Raw genomic sequence first — 17,844 nt, 5'->3', positions numbered from 1 at the left:
TGTAAACCAGAGCTTTTTCCTTTAACTCCCTTCAGCAGCTCTTCAGTCCTTCCTTCTTTCTCCGATCCTGCCCTTCATGCTTTGGAGAAGCTCCTTGTAAATGTCTCCAAAACTAACTCATTATCTTCTTCCAAATGCTCTTAAAATTCTTTTTTACTGTGAGACTTAGGTTGCAGGTGTACTGAGACTACTCTACAGCTCCCACTGGCCAGGAATGGGTGCAGCCAATGGGTACCGGGGAGGTGGTACCTCTGGGAGAGCCAGCTCACTGAGTTGTATGCCCGCCCCTCTCCCCAGGGGCTGCAAAGATGTGCTGGCTGCTTCTGGGAGAAGCGTGGGGCTAGAGCCGCAGGGAGCCTGCCACAGTCCTACTGCGCCACTCTCTGGGAGCTGCCCAAAGTGAGCGCCACCCTGCTACAGCACCTACCCCTCTCCCTCAACTCACATCTCAACCCCCCCTTCCAGTCCTGAGCCCCCTCCTACAGCCAGCACCCATCACTCCCACACATACTCCAACCCTCTGCCACAGCCCTGAGCCCCCTACCAGAGCCAACAATCTCTTCTACATGCTGCTCCCTTGTCCAGCCCTGAGCCCCCACTCACCCAAATTCCCTCCCAGAACCCACATCTCTTTCTGTGCTCCAACCTCCAGCCCTAGCCATGATGAGCCCCCTCCCAGAAGCCCCAGTCCCTCCTGCACCTCAACCCCCTGTCTCAGTACAAGACTCCTTCTATACCCAAATTTCCTCTCAGTCTCTGCACACTACATCCCCTTCTGCACCACAACACCCTGCCTCTGTCTCAGCATGCATCCCTCTCACACACTCTAAACCCGTTGGCCCGAGCCCAGAACCCGCACCCCTTCCTGCACCCTCGCCCCGGGTCCCAGACAGATGAATATGAGTGGGTCTGGGAGAGAGGGAGTAACGGAGGAAGGGGGGATGGAGTGAGCAGAGCAGGTCCTTATGGATGGGGCGGGGTAAAGGCAGGGATCCAGGGCAGGGGTGTGCAAGAGAGTTTGAGTTTGTGTGATTAGACAGTTGGCAACCCTAGACAGGGCCAGTCTTTTTATTGTATGTATGTACAGTGTCTAGCACAATGAAGTCCTGGACTGTGACTGGGGCTCATAGGCACTGCAATAATACAAATAATAATTAAATAAATGCATGACCCACCAATAAAGTAGAAGCACTAATATACTGTATGGCCAAAGCTGATACTGCTAGCTTTCCACCTTCAGCTTCCCTTTGTCCTATTTCCATTGAAAAGACCTAACACGGATGCATATGTGCTGTGCAGCTTTTGCATTGAATATGAACATTATACTGAAGTTAGCAAATGAAAACAAAATAAAATATTGGACAGGAATACTGATAGATGGTAATCTGGCCTGTTCCCTGTTATGGTATAACCTGGGGAGATTCAGGGAATAAGGCAACTTCAGGGTCAGATCATATGTGCAGTTAGAATAAGAACCAAAACAGTGACACTTAATGTTTACTGTGTGAAGTGTAATGGTTGACATGTAAAACGCTCTGTTTTTCCTGCCATTTTTAATAATTATTGTAGTGAAAATTTCAAAAGAAAAACACATTTTTTTAAAAAAAAGTAGGTGCTAACTGGAGCCTTTATTTGTGGTTTATGTTGATCTATAGAAGCCAACAATGGATTCAGTCACTGACTCAGTGAAATTATATTTTAAAAGTTTTCTGATATTTCTCAAATGCAACACAGTTTTTCATTCTAAATGGAATCTAAAGTAAAAAGTACTTTTAAAAAGTAAAAGAAGAATGGTCATAAGCTCTAAGTAGGTGACTGCAGAAAGGATTTTTTAAAGCTCTTCCTTTCACTTGTTAGATAGTAATTTTGGAAAATTTGTATAGTGTACCTTAAATAGAGATTCATAATACAGTCAATTTAGGGAGGCAAATTCGGTCCCAAAGAATTAAATATTTCAGATTGGCCTTTATCTTTAGATCTCAGTGGTGACTGGGTAACATTTAATCTTCTTTCTAGTGTGACTTCTCCAATATTATGCTTGACTGGTTTGGTTTTTTTTTAAGATTTGACAGATTCTTTTAGATTTAAAGATGATTTATTAGTTTGGTGCTTAAATGTTCACTTTTTTGATAGAAAACTGTACACTTCTCAATATTACAGCTGACAAAATAGAAAGGATAGTATTAATTCAGAGATTTATTTTCAATCTCCTATAGTAATTAAAAGATCAAAGGGAGGGCCCAAAGCAACCAGTGGGAGAGGATTAGGGAAACTGGGAGGGGTAAATAAGAAAGAGGAGAAGCCTTATTCTGTTCTGAACTTTTTGTTTTCTCCATCTAATTTTTTACTCCTTTTTTATCCTCCCAAGCGCCTAATTATGTATTTCTTTTTATCATTCCTTCCTCTTCAACTTTACAATTTTGCATTTGTCCCTGGAAAAGCTAAGCAACTTGTCTGCTTTACAGCTTTCTGTGACCACATACATAAGATATATAAAGATGTCAGAGTTGTCTTATTAGCCATACACATCACGGCATCAGACACGTAAGTAATGAATGTACGTCAAAACCACAAGCCTTCACCTATCATTGTGTAGCTCAGTAGAGAGAATGAATCCTATATATATGTGCAAATCTGATGTACTCTGTCCAGAAGAGGGCAGTGACTTTACACATATATGCAGAAGCCTATGCAGAACATTGCTGTGAAATTACTGGAGATTGTACTACTTAGCGAGGCTGCTAAAGAGAAGGAGATTTATTGGATTAGTGTCAGTAGCAACAAAATATGAGGGAAAATAGGAAACAAAAAATGACTATGAACTTCTACTTATATGTAGTATACAAAAACAAAATCAGTTTGTGTTAAGGAATCTAGTACAGTTGATCAAAACATTTGAGGTGATTCAGTAGACAGACTTTCCCTTTATTTTTTTAAGTAGTGACATATGTTTAATCTTATTTGAAAAAGTTAAACCATGTAAAATGCAGAAATAATGTATTTACTTTTAGTTGCATGTTAGCATACACGTAATGTTGTAAACCTAAAAAATACCCTTAAATGCTGCTGCTGTATATTCTTTGAACAGCTAGCAAATAACTTTTTTTTTTTTTTTTTGCTTTGGTTTCTCCTTAAAATTCAATTGTGCATTAATAAAATGCAAGCTACTTCACTTTGTAATTCAGTCAAAGGTTGCAGATGATTTCAAGTGACACATTGTTTTGTCAATTACAAATAGTTTATAGTGTCTGTTTGAGATAATGTGGTCTCAGCATAGGACTAGAAGTCATGAAATCCTGAATTCTGGTTTCATCTATGGGACTGATTTCCTCTGTGTTGAACAAATCACATAGTCTTTCTGCTTCCGTTTCCGTCTCTATGAAATAAAAAACTCCTTGTATGTGTGTAAAGCAATATTTGTAAAACACTACAGAATTGGTAAGAATTATTCAATTATTTGTTCTTTGTTTGCATGGTAAAGGATATGGATAAAATTTGAGTGAGAGTGAATGGGTCACTTAATATCTCAAAAAAGGCTTGACTTTGTGTGGATCATCTACGTTGAAATAGCATTAAAAGAGTTGAAATAGTTGTGGTTATTACTGTGGTAAAACAGAGGTGACAAGGGGGGCACCAACATGAAAATCACTTTTCCATTTGAAATCTCACTGTACTATTTGTACTTGTTGTTACAAGTAACCCCCAAAGATAATTTGAACAGACAGCAATAAGGCCCTGATTATGCAACCACTTATTGCTTTGTCTACAATTGCAAGTTTAAAGAACAGGTGTGGCAGCACTTCATAACACCAACCCTAGGAAAGAGCTTTCCCAGCATCCTAGGAAAACCACCTCCATGAGGGGAGTAGCTAACAGCCCCGAGAATGCAGCTCCCAGCATTGGAACCCTGTTTACAATGGTGCTTTACAGCACTGTAACTTGCTGAGCTTGGGATGAGTGTTTTTTCACACTCCTGAGAAAGTTATAGAACAGTAAAAATGGCCGTTTAGACCAGCCCATAAGCATGTGCTTAATTTTACTGCCATGAATAGTCCCATTGGAACTACTCTTGGTAGTGAGGTTAAATGAGAGATGCTTTCATGAACCAATTGGCGTGACCAGACAAAGGTATTGTGTGGTTTGTCTGAGTCCTTTTTATGAAACTATAAATAAAGCTAAGGCATAGGAAAGGCCATGTACTCCCTCTGAGTCATTCATACAGATGACAAAGTGCTTCTTGGCCCCTGAAAAACAGCAAGTCTGGGTTAAGATCCCTAAAATGGGGTTGTGTAACCGTCTTCTCTTCATCACAGAGTTTGGGTTTTTTTAAGAGGCAAGAACAAATCTACTAGGTTTTTTGAATATTAGTAATGTAGTTTTCTTCACTGCCCACTTAATTACGCATTTCTCGAACATATGTCTTGTAAATATTATGAAATGTTACAGATATCAGGTAATTATTTTTAACTTCTTATTTAAACATTCCCAAGTGCCTTTGGTGGGATACTTGAGAGAGTTTATGGATAAAACTGTTCTAACTTCATTAGCTAGGCCAACTGGTGTTTGAGTTGAAGTGCCCAGAATCTGAGGAAACTGTGTATCCCTTAGTGAGAGCTAAGTGGTCTAATACTGCAGTGCAGCCTTGGGTATTGATTAAAGGTTTGGATTGTGTTATATGATCAAGGGTTGAATGAATGCAGATACAAGGAGAACTTCTGAGAGGGACGTGTGACAGATTCATATTAATTCTTAAAAGCTAAACACAAAATGATTAAATAAAACTTTGTATCGTTGGAATAAGCAGTGACCAAAGCACTGTAGGTGGTTAAATAAAAGTTAGGTATTTTAAAAGTTTCCCAAAGAGACTGCAGAGATCAATACATTTAAAACTCATGATGTTTTTCTACATGCATAGACTACTAAAGTAACATTGACATACCGGCAATACTGCATTAGAGATTTTGGCCAAAATCCATATATTTAGTTGTAAGGATGTAGTAAGGGTCTACTAAGCTTTGGTCAAATAATATGTTTGTTGAATCAGGATTTTCTGACTGTGAAATACCTACAGGATACTACAGTGTGCAATTCATATTATCCGTGATTCTATAAACTGATTATTTTCAGGATATACAACACTCTGTGCCTTTAAATTTGAATAAGTGATTCCCCAGGTGAGACTTTTTTTGTTTCGTTTTTGTTTCGTGTGGGGGGGGGAGAAGATGGGGTTGGTACAAATGTTGATAAAATCTGTTTGGTTAATTATTTTCTACAGTTGCAGATACCAGTAGTGCCATAAAATCCTTTCAAACAATACCTGCAGAGTTTCAAATTTGGCTCCAAAATGACAAGCGATTAGAATGTTAGACTACTTTCCATAATGGGTTTTCTTACTCATACCTCATGTTCATGTATTTACAGAAATGATCATATCTCATCCATTGATTAATTAGTGCTATTTTAAAATTGTACAAGTTATCATTGTATAGAAGGAAGGAACTACTGGATTGTATGTATGTATTTGTGAATATCCTCTTCTGTTTTTATAAACTTGTGAGTTTTTTTCTTTTTATTGTACTACTAGACTATCTTCTTAAAAAGCAATTATCATGAGTAAAATCTCACCACTTTGTTTAGGAGTTTCTTTGGAAAATGTATATGTACAGGTTGAACCTCTCAAGTCTAGCACTCTGGTCCGACAACATTTGTGGTCCAGCATGATTTTACCTAGCCAGATGTCCACTTTTCATGGGTGTAGCCATGTTTCCTGTGGTCCCATAAAGTATTTTTTACAGCCATCAGTCCTGGTTCTCAGTGTTCTGTGCTGTTATTTAGCTCTAATTTAGCCCTAAATGTCTTCTAAAAACCCAGTAAGCAGTGGATGTGTTGATAATGCTGCTAGACAATATTGACTTCTCATGGTTCAGCAAATCCTCTGGTTTGGCACCATTCTGGTCCCAAGGGTGCCAGACTAGAGTGGTTCAACCTGTATTAGAAAAAATTCAGGAAGTATGACTAGCATGATTGTATTGTACATCACTATTGATGATAACTTTTCCCAAAGACTCCCTCACTGTGACTACCACTCTAATAGTAGCAACAATGAAAAAATGAAATATGTTACATCCATGAATAATGTTAAAGCCAAAGATATTATGTTGGTGAGTGATGTTATGGATATGCATGTCTCATATTACTTGAAGCTGAGTAGAGCAGTAGTGGAAAGGAAGCACTGAAGGTTAACTTTCATACTAATTAATTTAACTTTTTTGTGTATGTGATATGAAAATCTTCAATCTTTCATGTTTCAGAACTGAGAACTAATTTTCAATTAAATTCTTTGAATGCTATTTTGAATGTTAGCCCAGACCAATCTACCAAATGTAGTCATGGAATGAGGCTTTTAATCTTGCTTCACAAAAAAGAAAAGAAATCAGAAAGAATGGAGAGTTATTAAAAATATTGTTGTGTATAAGAAACCAGTGATTAGGAAACAAAAGCTAGTTTAAAGACATGAATGTTTAACTTGGCCTGATATTTAAGTGCTGTGTGGTTGAGTTGTGTCAAAAAGACAGTCCCAGAAGTGGAGTGTGGGGAATATGTGGAAATTCATAGCATGAATAAGACCTTAATTTCTTCAAACTGATGGAAAAAGTTGTTTGAGAAAAAGAGATGAGTTCTTTTCCAATAAGCTTGTTTTTAAAAGAAGGTGAGCAGGTAAAAGCAGGTTTCTTCCCCTGGAAAGACAAACACTTCAGTCTGAGAAGATGTGTCCTGCAAAGCCAGAAAAGACCATGGATTCTGCAAAGGTAACTTTTACTTAATGTCATACCTGCCTAATATGTCTATTCTCTAAGGGCTCATCTAGACTACGCTAAAGTGTCAAAAGAGGATATGCAAATTCCATGGTAAAAAATGAGGTTTACGCGGCTTTTTGAAAAAAGGGGGGGTTCGCAAAAAAAGCCATGTCCAAACTACTTCCACTTCCGAAAGCTCCGCTCTTTCGACACTTTAGCATAGTCTAGATGAGCCCCAAGAGACTTGTTTGCCAAGATTTTCATATGATAGAGATATAGATTTTTGTATAAAAGGGCTGCTGAGGCCACAGAGATTCAACATAGGACTGGAGGAGACAAGAAATGATGGCTTTGTGACTTTGTGTAATCCCTTAAAATCTCTGTGCCTCAGTTATGCTAGTAGTAAAATGAAGAGAGACAGCTTGCGAAGCTCTTTGGAGTCTCTGGTGAAAATTGCTACAGATATATCATACCCAGTGTTATTGTAGTCATATTGGTCCCAGGACATTAGAGAGAACAAGGTGGGTGAGGGAATATCTTGGTTTTGGAGGAGCTTCAGTTGGTGAGAGCGGCAAGCATTTGAGCTTACACAGAGCTCTTCTCTGGTCTGGAAAACATACAGCTAAACACAAGGGGGAAGAAATAATGTAGTGTAAAGTGTTAACACATTTCAAAGCACCATTCACTCTGAAATGGACAGATAACACCTTTCCAGCCATAGGGGAAAGAAGGAAGGGTGGGAGAAAGCCTGGGTGAGTGGGTAGGTAATCCAGTGTATCTATTCAATACATGCTTTTTACAGTCTAGCCAAGTTATAAATTTAATCTCCCAGGCTTGTCTATTAAAGGAGTTGTTCTAGGTTTCCTTTGAGTATGAGAACTTAGAGGTCAGATGTAGAGGGATAATAGGAGGATGATCCCCTCCTGAGAAAAGAATCAAAGGGCACATATGGTCTTACTGTAAGACCCGAAGAAGAGTTCTGTGCACAGCTTGTCTCTTTCACCAACTAAAGTTGGTCCAGTAAAAAATATTATATAAGACAATGTGTGAAAAATTGTTCCAGAATGGTCGATTTGTCAGTGCATTAGGAGGTCCCAAAATACATATTAATTCCCTATGGTAATGAAATATGGGAGAGCCACTTTTTAAGAGAATATTGTATCTGTAGAATTGAAAAACAACTATTTAAAATACACCTATGTAACACCATCATTGAATAGATTCTGGAGTATCTGAATGTGCTCTCATACAGATCAACTGTCAGTTTAAAACAGTTTGATATTTAAAAACAGGTTTGTTTGTTTTTTCAAGACCAATAAAGTAGTTTTTGTTTCATATATTGTAAGGCTGTGTGAATTGTTCACAACACAATTTTAAAAAAAACTGAAAATGTGTGGTCTTTTCTTTTAATTTCTTAAAATATGTCAATTTCTGTGGAGAAAATGGTGACATTCTATAAAAATAGTACCTTTTCTTAATGCACAAGCTTATGATTAATAAAAGTGACATTTTGGGTTCATTGAGCATTACATTTTCACAAAAAGTAAATTTTTCATGCAATTAAATGGACCACAGTTAAATTATGAATACTGGTTGGACCTCCCTGGTTTGCAACTCTTGGGATCTGATCAGTCCTGGATGAGGGATTTTGCTGGCTTGAAGAGGTCATTTCTTGTCCCCCTGCTCCTGCCTCCCCACCCTAGCCCTGGCCCAGCTCCTTGCCTCCCTCTCCCTCAGTTCTGCTGGCCATGCTTCTCTGACAGCCTCACTGGGCTTTCCTGCTCTCCAGATATGTCTAGATCATTTAAAATCCTATCCTCCACAGTGCTTGCAACCCCTTACAGTTTGGAGTCACCCACACATTTCAGTAGCATGCTCTTCACTAACATTATCTAAGTCATTATTAAGTAATGCGAGGATAGAGCTCTGTGGTACCCCAGTCTTTTCAGTTTGACAGCAAACCATAAATAACTGCCCTTTGAGTATGTCCTTTTTATCAGTTTTGTACTTACCTTTCAGTAATATCATCTAGACCACATTTCCACGGGTTGTTTCTGAGAGTATCATGTGGGACTGTGCCAGAAGCCTTCCTAAAAATCAAGATATATGCTGCTTTACCCCATTGAGTAAGCTCTGGGCCATCCCTAAGAGAATGCAGGGCCCAGGACACCCCCGTTCTCTGCCCCAGACCCTGTCCCATTCCATCTCTTTCCCTAAGGCACCAACCCTAGCCCACTTCTTCCTGTCCCTGCTTCACCCCTGCCATTTAACCCCTTATCCCAACTCCCATCCCTCCATGCCATCCAGGTTCTGTCCACCCTGAAGTGGGAGTGGGAGTGGGGTGGAGTGGAGCTAGGCCATTCATTCTGCCACCAGCTTTTGTGCCGCCCAGGCCCTGTGGGATGGAGCAGAGCCACTAGCACAGCCATCAACCCCTGCACACGCAGGCCCCATGTGCCTCTGAAGTGTGGGGCCCCCAAAGCAACTGTATTGTGGATGTGATGCCTCTGAGTAGACTGGTAACCCTGCCTGAGGTAACTAGATTCCATAGTGCATACACTTCCTTAACTGCAATATCCTGAAATGAGCTTAACAAATATTTTTTCTTTTAATTTATTGATTTATTTTTTTCCTCAACTTTTCTTGCTAAGTTTCCATTTCAAACTATATTTTCTGCCTTTGTGATAAATTCTCCCCCTGCCTGATGAGAAGTATGCTGAGACATTTATTAGTTAAGGAAGTATAAATATACTTAAATTGAAAACAAAGGGTTAAAAAGAAAAAAAAGATAGGAGGCCTAAGGAAATGATTAAAAAAAAAATGAGTCAAGGAGATTAACTTTTAGTCTTAATAACTTTACCACAATCCAATGCTTTTCCTTAATAAAATCCTATCATGATTATGCCAGTAATATCTGATATGAAACTGGATATGCTGGTCATCATTATTAAAGGTTAGTTTGCTTGAGTTTTAATCAAGATGTTCAGTATGCAAATATGTTTTAAGTCGGATGATAAAATGCTGAGACAATTTTGTACTCTTGCACACTACAGAAATCAAAGTCAGTAGTTTTGAAAATAAATATACTGTCTTCAAATACAACAGGATTTCAAAATGCAATTTAATATATAATTTTTTATGATAGCAAATTAGCAAATTACAATTGCAAATTTTTATATTACAGTTAGTAAGCATGTTAACTTCATGGAAATGTCACATGAATATTCATTCATTTGGAAATGGGCTTTATGTGAAGTATGCATAAACCATAAGATAATTGCTATGGTTGGTTCTTACAATAGTCTGAAAATGAGGATTACATTGTATGCTTCTGATAGATATAAACAAACAGTATAAGCCTGATTTTTCTTTGATTTTGTTTTGCTTTGGTTTTCTACAATAACATCATCACTTTATGCAAAGCCACTTGTTAAAGCTGAGCTCTCTCATATGCCAATACACTTAAACCTCCATACTCTTAGGCTACATCTACACTGGCCAGTCTTGCGCAAGAGCATATGCAAATGAGGTGTGGTGATTAATATCGCTGTGCCTCATTTGCATACTTAATGAGCTGCCATTTTTGCTCGAGGGGCTTTTGTGCAAGAGCCGTTCTGCTGCTTATTTTCAGGCAGAATGGTTCTTGCGCAAGAGGGGGGTTTTGCACAGAAAGGAGCAGTATGGACTGCTCCTTCTTCCGCAAAAGCCCCTTGTGCAAAATGGTGGCTCAGTATGCAAATGAGGCATGGCGATATTCATTGCTGTGCCTCATTTACATATGTTCTTGTGCAAGACTGGGCAGTGTAGATGTAGCCACAGTGTGCCTAATCCAGGAGCACCCGTGGTATGGAGGAGGAAGTGGCACTAGGAAATAATCACTGACTTGCTGTGGAAATTAGTTCCACAGTTTAATCACATTTTCTGAAAGAAACGAATTACTCTTGTTTTTCCCCCTGTGTTTGTATAATGAACTTTTGATCTATATTTTCTGCTATTCATTATTTCATATACTTTTATCATGTCCCCTCTTATTCATTTCATTTCTAAAGTTAGTAATCTCAATTTTTCAGCCTTACTCCATATGAAAGTTTTTTCCAACCTTTGATCTTTCTTGCTGCTCTTTTCTGAAACTCCTTGAATTCTGCCATTTTTTTTTTGAGATGCACACCATATTCCCACTGAGGCTACACCACCATTTTTTTTTTGTGGGTGCCAGGGAGGCTTGTGGGTCATGCAACACTGCTGTACTACACCTACAAGAGATTTCAGGGTTGGAAGTAAAGTCTAAAATGGAAAAACCTAGTTCTATTACAAAAAGCCCTGTGAGGCAAACTGTAGCTGTTGGAGAACGGTGTTGCTCTGTGTGCCTATTCCCATAACCATTACCCTTAGTTGATGGTGGGCCAGACCCTGAACGTTTACATTAAAACTCTGGGTGATTCACCTGATATGTTAGGCTGGATGATGACCTCATAGAAGATCCTTGGAGGAAGAGAGGCCTACTACTAACTTATATTAGTTGCTTTTTTTCCCCTTTGTGGGTCTTTGATAGCTCCAGAGAGGGTAGATCTCTTAGGACTTAGCCAGAGGAGCTGAATCATCCACACCGGGACCTGTGCTACTAAGCATCAGGATATTGTAGGCTGAAAGTTTGTTGAGTACAGGCCTCCATCACACCACTAAAGGGTACTGTTAGAGAACCTGTGAGACTCATTATAGTGTTTTTGGTATTTTTTCTCCATCCTGTTCATTATACACCCTAGCATCCTCTTTCCTTTTTTGACCACAGAAGCACATTGAACTTGATTTTCATTGAGCTGTCTACTTGGATATCCAAATCTTTCTTCAGTTGAAACAGAGTATTTTGAGCCCTATAAAGTGTAATTGTACTTTTGAATTATTCTCTCCAGTGTGAATTTGCACTGCATTTGTCAGCATTAAATGTAATTGGCCATAGTATTGCCCATTCACCTAGGTTTTTGTTAATTCTCTCTAGTTTCACAAATCTGTGGTACAGCTACTTGCACACTTTTCAGTTTTTTTGAAAGATGCTCTTTTGTAAAACCAAAAGTTTTTTGTTTTTCTGAGAGTAAGTCATTTTGACTAATTTTTTTATTCAAAAAATATTTGAATAAAAATGTTTTTAAATTGTTAAAATATTATATTTGACACTTTCAAAATAAATAAATCTGGGGCTTCTTTTCTAGATTAAATTTGAAATCAAGAAGTCATTTCAAACTATTTATAGTTTTTAAGAATTGGTTGAAACTAAAATAAAATATTTCAATTGAAACAAATTGTCAGTTTTTCAGTTGGCAAGAATTTTTGATGTTCTAACTTTCTGTCCTCATTCAGGGGAAATTGTTCAATATCTCAAAGATTTACACAAGACAGGAAGACTGTTTCCCACCCAGCTATAGTTCTGACTAACCTAAAGAATTTTGTCATCTGAAATTTTTTCATAGTTATTTCATTCAAATTTCTCTAAGGCAAGTAGTAATTCTGAGTAGAGTAGTATCTTTACATATGAGCTACCAGTCCATTATGGTATCAGTTCTTAACCAGCGGTCCAAGTTCCTGAGCTTACCTATAATATTAATAATTATAGAGCACAGAGGTTAGTCATCTTCCCTTAGCTCACCCTGGCTTTATTGCTGTTAAAACATTTTGGAGACAGTAGGCAAACTGTGACTGCACTCTCCCAGAGGGACATCTTTAGTAGGAGCAATCATATGAGAAATCACCTCATGTTGTTTTGTGACACAGCAAATGAATTTGAAACTCTCAGAAGATGGCACAGGCAGCAATCATAAACTCTTTATTTTAAACATTTTTACAATAGCAAACAAACATAAATGAATCATTTTTGAAAACATTTAAGGTCACAAACAGACAATTATGTGAAATTTGAAACAAGATCTTAATGTAGTTTAACAAATCCACTTTCAAGTCAGAGCTTCAGCTAAATTGGATTAATTTTCCTGACTGTCCCTGTACCAACAAGCCTTCTGAATAATTTACCATCAATTTCATTAGCAAATCAGCATGATGCAATCAGTCACCATGGTCACAAACCAACAATCTTAATGCCACATTTTGAGGAATTCCATAAAAAGTGTATGTCTGCTGTATACTTATGGAAAGTTGTCAAAGTAATCCAGCTCCCATCTCTCAAAACAGGTAGAATGTGAAATGTAAAGCAAAGATATGGGAACCGCTGTAAAAACTGAGACTTTTGGGGTATCTTTCCTAAAAATGGGAACAATGTATGGTGTTGTAGACTCTAAAATCCAAGATGAATTGTCCATAGAAAGACACATTCAGGTTGGCCTTTCCCATTGCATTATCCATAAAGGTGGATTGGAACTATTATAGTAAGGACTACTTTGATTCATGATGCTCATGTAACCCATATACCTAGTGCGGTTCACTGTCCTATGTAGTGGCACTTAGCTCAAAACAGTAAGACATAAGAACAAGGGAACTTTACAGCCTAAGATGAGAGCCAGCTGGCTTTATAGCTCAAGCTGTAGCAGCTCCTATACTAAGCTCCAGAGGTCCCAGGTTTAAAGCTGCCTAGTGGTAGTTATGCTCACCTCAAGAGAAAGGGTGGCAAAGCAGTTCCATAAAAAACACAAGACTAGTGTAATATCTCAGCTCGGGTCCAGGCAGCACTGAGAGGGGCTTTTCAGGGTGAAGTGCTCAAACCAGGGCTACTTACAGCTGGCAACTGAGCCTTTTCCCATATAGGCAACAAACCAGTCACACAGAGCACTTAAGCTGCCATTCTGGCCAGCAGGAAGCCCCACAAGTAAAACACCATAGACATCCCAGCTTTCCCTATGCCAGAATCAGACTCAGCCCTTAGGTAGAGTTTATAAAACCCATTCTCACCAACTCCGATCCCAAAGGACCAGTCCCAGGCCAATTTATGCCTCAGATCTTACCCACAAGAACACACTGGACCAATCCTTTAGAATCTAAAATCTAAAGGTTTATTAATAGAAGAAAGAAAAGGGTTGAGAATGAGATTGTTAAAGAGGAAACATTATTTAATCAATCATCAAGTTCTTGATGCAGGCTCTTACCACAGATGTTACCAACTGCTAGCTTAAAAGTCTCTAGTGTACATCCTGTATCAGGATGAATCAGCTAATCCTTCCTGACTCTCTGTCCCTAGCAAGGATGCATCTGGAATCTGGATGGACAAGAATTGAAGACAAGATGGAGATGCCCTCCTGGAATGTTTATATTCCTAGTGTCTCCCAAACTGGAGTTGGTCATATGATCAAGTGACCCTGTCTGTGTTTCACATGCAAGTAACCATTACACACTGGCTGGTCTTCAGGTTTCCAAACACATTCCTCAGGTGTGTATTGGCCACTTCAAGAGCCATTGTCCATGAAGCAGTGCTAGTTAGCACAGCCTTTCACTGAACAATCCTTCTCACAATAGGAAGTCCAGGCCTATTGCTCCCTCCCAGACAGAGAACATTTAATATAGGAACAGAGCCCATATTCATAACATCACATACAAAAATCATACAAGCATATGAGTAACATCTGTAGAGCATAAGCTTTCATTTGATACCTCATATGTCCCACTTTGAACAGATTTTGGAGCAAACACTACCCGTGGGTGCAACAGTGATCTTCCTGCTCATATTAAAATCCAATAACATGACAACTAGATACTGGGGTGTATATGGAAAATGAGTATAAACTGAGGAACAATCTGCCACTGCTGAGGGAAAAGAGACACCCGAAGAAACACATAGAACAAAAGCGGGGGGAGGGGGTTGTGATAATAGATCTGTGGAAATATAGAACTTATTCAGTTGACAAAGGAGATAGTTGTATGATAGTTGTACACCCACTAAATGGGTGAGACACTTTGTTTCGAATTGGACCTTTGTGATGCAGTGTGTGCTCCATACTGGCCCATGAGGGGTTAATAGAGCTGTAGGAAGGCTGTGCAAGAGGCTGCCAAATAGAGAGAAGCTATGAGGAGCAGCCAATCAGGTTAGGGTTGACCCATGTAATAAGAGCTGGAGAGCAGCATCAGTTAATCCCTGGAGCTTGAGGAGGGAGGACAACTGATTGGCTTGCAGGTTGAAGATAGCAAGCACCCTGGGCAGAACGGTGCTGGAGGGAAAAACCTAGGAAGCTAAAAGCAGTTCTTGGCAAACTTCAGGGATCTGCAGATTGAAGTCTTGAGGCAAGGGCAAAGAAGGTGCTAGGGCTGTGCAGAAGTGGCCCAAGGAGATTTACAGAGGAGTTGGAGGGGCAACCACCTACACAGTCCCTGGGACAAGACACAGAGTAGTGGACCAGCCTGGGTCCACCCCCTACTAGTTGCCACTATGGAAAGTGGCTGAACAAATATTCAAGAGCCAGTGGAATGAGGGACCCCACAGCATAACATGGCTTGGAGGGCTGTGTCAGTGAAGAGGACACTGCACTCCTGGGAGTGATATGGCTCCCAGAGCAGCAGTAATGGCAGCAAAGCACCACCAGAAGAGGGCACAGTGGCGAGAAGAGCTAATCCCTGTGACAGCCAGCAGAAGGCACTGGAGTGGTAAACTGCTACTGGTTACAAACTTCAATTGTGAGAGACATAAGCTGCCCTGAAAACGTCTGTCAAAGATGGCTTCTTGCAGTCATGACACAATGTTCAGCAAATCCAACATACAGAATATGAAAATGTTGGGGGAGTCAACATTATGGATAAAATTCAATACAGGGAGAGACTACTTAGAGTAATTGTAACAGTGGGAAAGATGCAAGATGCAGGGCTCAGAATATTTACCAGAAATGAAAGCATTTAAAAATATGTGCATGGCACACGTATCATTTTGAAGTGCTGGGGTAGTAATAGTACCATATGCTTTACCAAATGGTTATAAGCATGTTTTAAACTGCCAGCTTTATCAATAATATATAACAACATTTATAATAGGAGAGAGAATAGATAGAAATGGATCACAAACTGCATGATTTTTTAAAAAAAAAACTTTAGTTTCACCTAAAATGTAAAGTATGATGATGAAACTACAAATATATTATCTTTATTGTGAATATGTATCACGTGAAGAATTGATGTAACATATCCTTAGTAGGACATTAAACTTATCTGTTACTCCTACCTAAGCTACATTTTATACTCTAGTTACAAGCATGGTACCTAATTACCTCAATGTTGTGGATATACAACAACAACAAAATTCTGTTTTATCCAGTCAGGTGAATTTTATTCTCTTCCCTTCCTATACTATTTTGGAAATAGTTCAAAAAAGTGGGTTTGTGTTTTGTTCTGAAACTGCTGAGGGTTCATAGTCATCTCACCTGCAAGGAACCTCCAGATGCAAAGGACAATTGTTGAGAAAACTGCCTCATGCACTAATAAATACCTCACCACTGAGTCTGACAGTTTCTTTGTTCCAGTGGAATGCAGTTTTATGTAAGCTCAAGGTCGCATAGGTCACTTGACCCAGTTACATGGAGAACTTTGAAAATGATGATCAGTACTTTTGACTGGTATTCAAATGGAGGCCAGCTGGAAGCTGAGACTTCAGGTGATGTGATCTCAGCAGCATCTGTTCCAGACCAGTTATGCTAATGTGCTCTGAACCATTGGACCTTTTATAGTTTGTTTCGCTCTTGGATACAGAGCACTACAGTGATCAAGTATAGATATCAGAGTTATATGGATCAACTCAAGAACTTAAGAATGGCCATACTGAGTCAAACCAAAGGTCCAGCTAGACAAGTATCTTTCCTGTCCTCCAATAATGGCCAATGCCAGGTGCTTCAAAGAGAATGAACATTTTTAATTAGTGAACTGTCTCTTATCACCCAGTCCCAGCATCTTGTAGTCATAGGCTTAAAGACACCCAGAACCTGGAGTGCTGGAATAGGGGGCTCTTTCCAATTTTCACCATAGGCTTGACCTCCTGCTCCTCTTCTGTCCCGCTCCCCAACCCCAGCCCTCAAGCTGCTGCATCTGACATAAATTGTCCCCAAATTGGAAATAGTTGTAGGTGAGGACTAGGTCACATAGCTCAGCCACCAGGCTCACCTACAACTATTTCCAATTGGGGAAAAAAATGTATACCTCCAAGTCAGAGGCACTGCTATGGGCATCCACATGGCTCCATAATATGCCAACATTTTTATAGCTGACTTTGAACAATGTTTCCTCAGCTCTCATCCAACACCTTTCCTCTGCTTATGCCACATTGATGACATCTTCATCATATGGATCCAGGTGAAGGAGACACTAGAAGAATTCCACCGGGATTTCAACAATTTACACCCCACCGACAACCTTAGCCTGGAACAGTTGTCCACACAACAGATCCACTTCCTTGACACTACAGTACTATTAAATGATGGACACATTAACACCCCCCTGTATCAGAAACCTACTGACCACTGTTTTTACCTATATGCCTCTAGCTTTCATGCAGGACACGTCACACAACTCATTGTCTACAGCCAAGCTCTAAGATACAACCAAATTTGCTCCAATTTCATAGACAGAGACAAACACAAGATTTTTATCAGGCATTCTTCAAACTTAAATACCCACATGGGGAAGTGAGGAAACAGATTTTCAGAGCCAGACAAATACCCAGAAGTAACCTGTGTCAAGACAGGTCCAACAAAGAAAATAGAACGTCACTGGCCATCACCTACAGCCCCCAGCCAAAAACTCTCCAGCACATCATCAATGTGATCTATCTTGCAAAATGATCCCGCCTTCTCACAGACCTTGAAAGGCAGGCCAGTCCTTGCTTACAGACACCCCTCACCCAACCTGAAGCAAATCCTTTCCAGCAGCTACATATCGCCACTCACATACACTCACTCAGGAACATACCCCTGCAACAAACCCCATTGACGACTTGGTCAATACATCCATACAAGTGACACCATCAAAGCACCTAACCACATAAGCCATGACATCAGGGGCTCATACAATTATGCATCCTCTAATTTTATATATACCATCAGGTGCCAGCAATGCCCCTCTGCCATGTATATTG

At 39.6% G+C, this 17,844-nt stretch overlaps 1 protein-coding gene and 1 long non-coding RNA gene across 4 annotated transcripts in view; one reads left to right on the top strand and one right to left on the bottom strand.

Annotated features, from left to right (window-relative positions):
- The window catches only part of FMN1 (formin 1), a 382,661-nt gene that overhangs the window by 80,072 nt on the left and 284,745 nt on the right, over positions 1-17,844 (top strand). The gene's annotated exons all lie outside the window — the stretch shown is intronic.
- The window catches only part of LOC112547388 (uncharacterized), a 48,337-nt gene continuing 39,302 nt past the window's right edge, over positions 8,810-17,844 (bottom strand). Inside the window, exon 3 of the long non-coding RNA XR_012903422.1 lies at positions 8,810-8,887. This is a non-coding gene — a long non-coding RNA (uncharacterized LOC112547388). The remainder of the gene's footprint in view (positions 8,888-17,844) is intronic.

Source organism: Pelodiscus sinensis, chromosome 4, assembly GCF_049634645.1.
Source record: "Pelodiscus sinensis isolate JC-2024 chromosome 4, ASM4963464v1, whole genome shotgun sequence".
In the NCBI taxonomy this organism is placed as follows: Eukaryota; Metazoa; Chordata; order Testudines; family Trionychidae; genus Pelodiscus; species Pelodiscus sinensis.
Note: the sequence above shows the minus strand (reverse complement) of the source record. Positions and strands in the feature narration are given on the sequence as shown.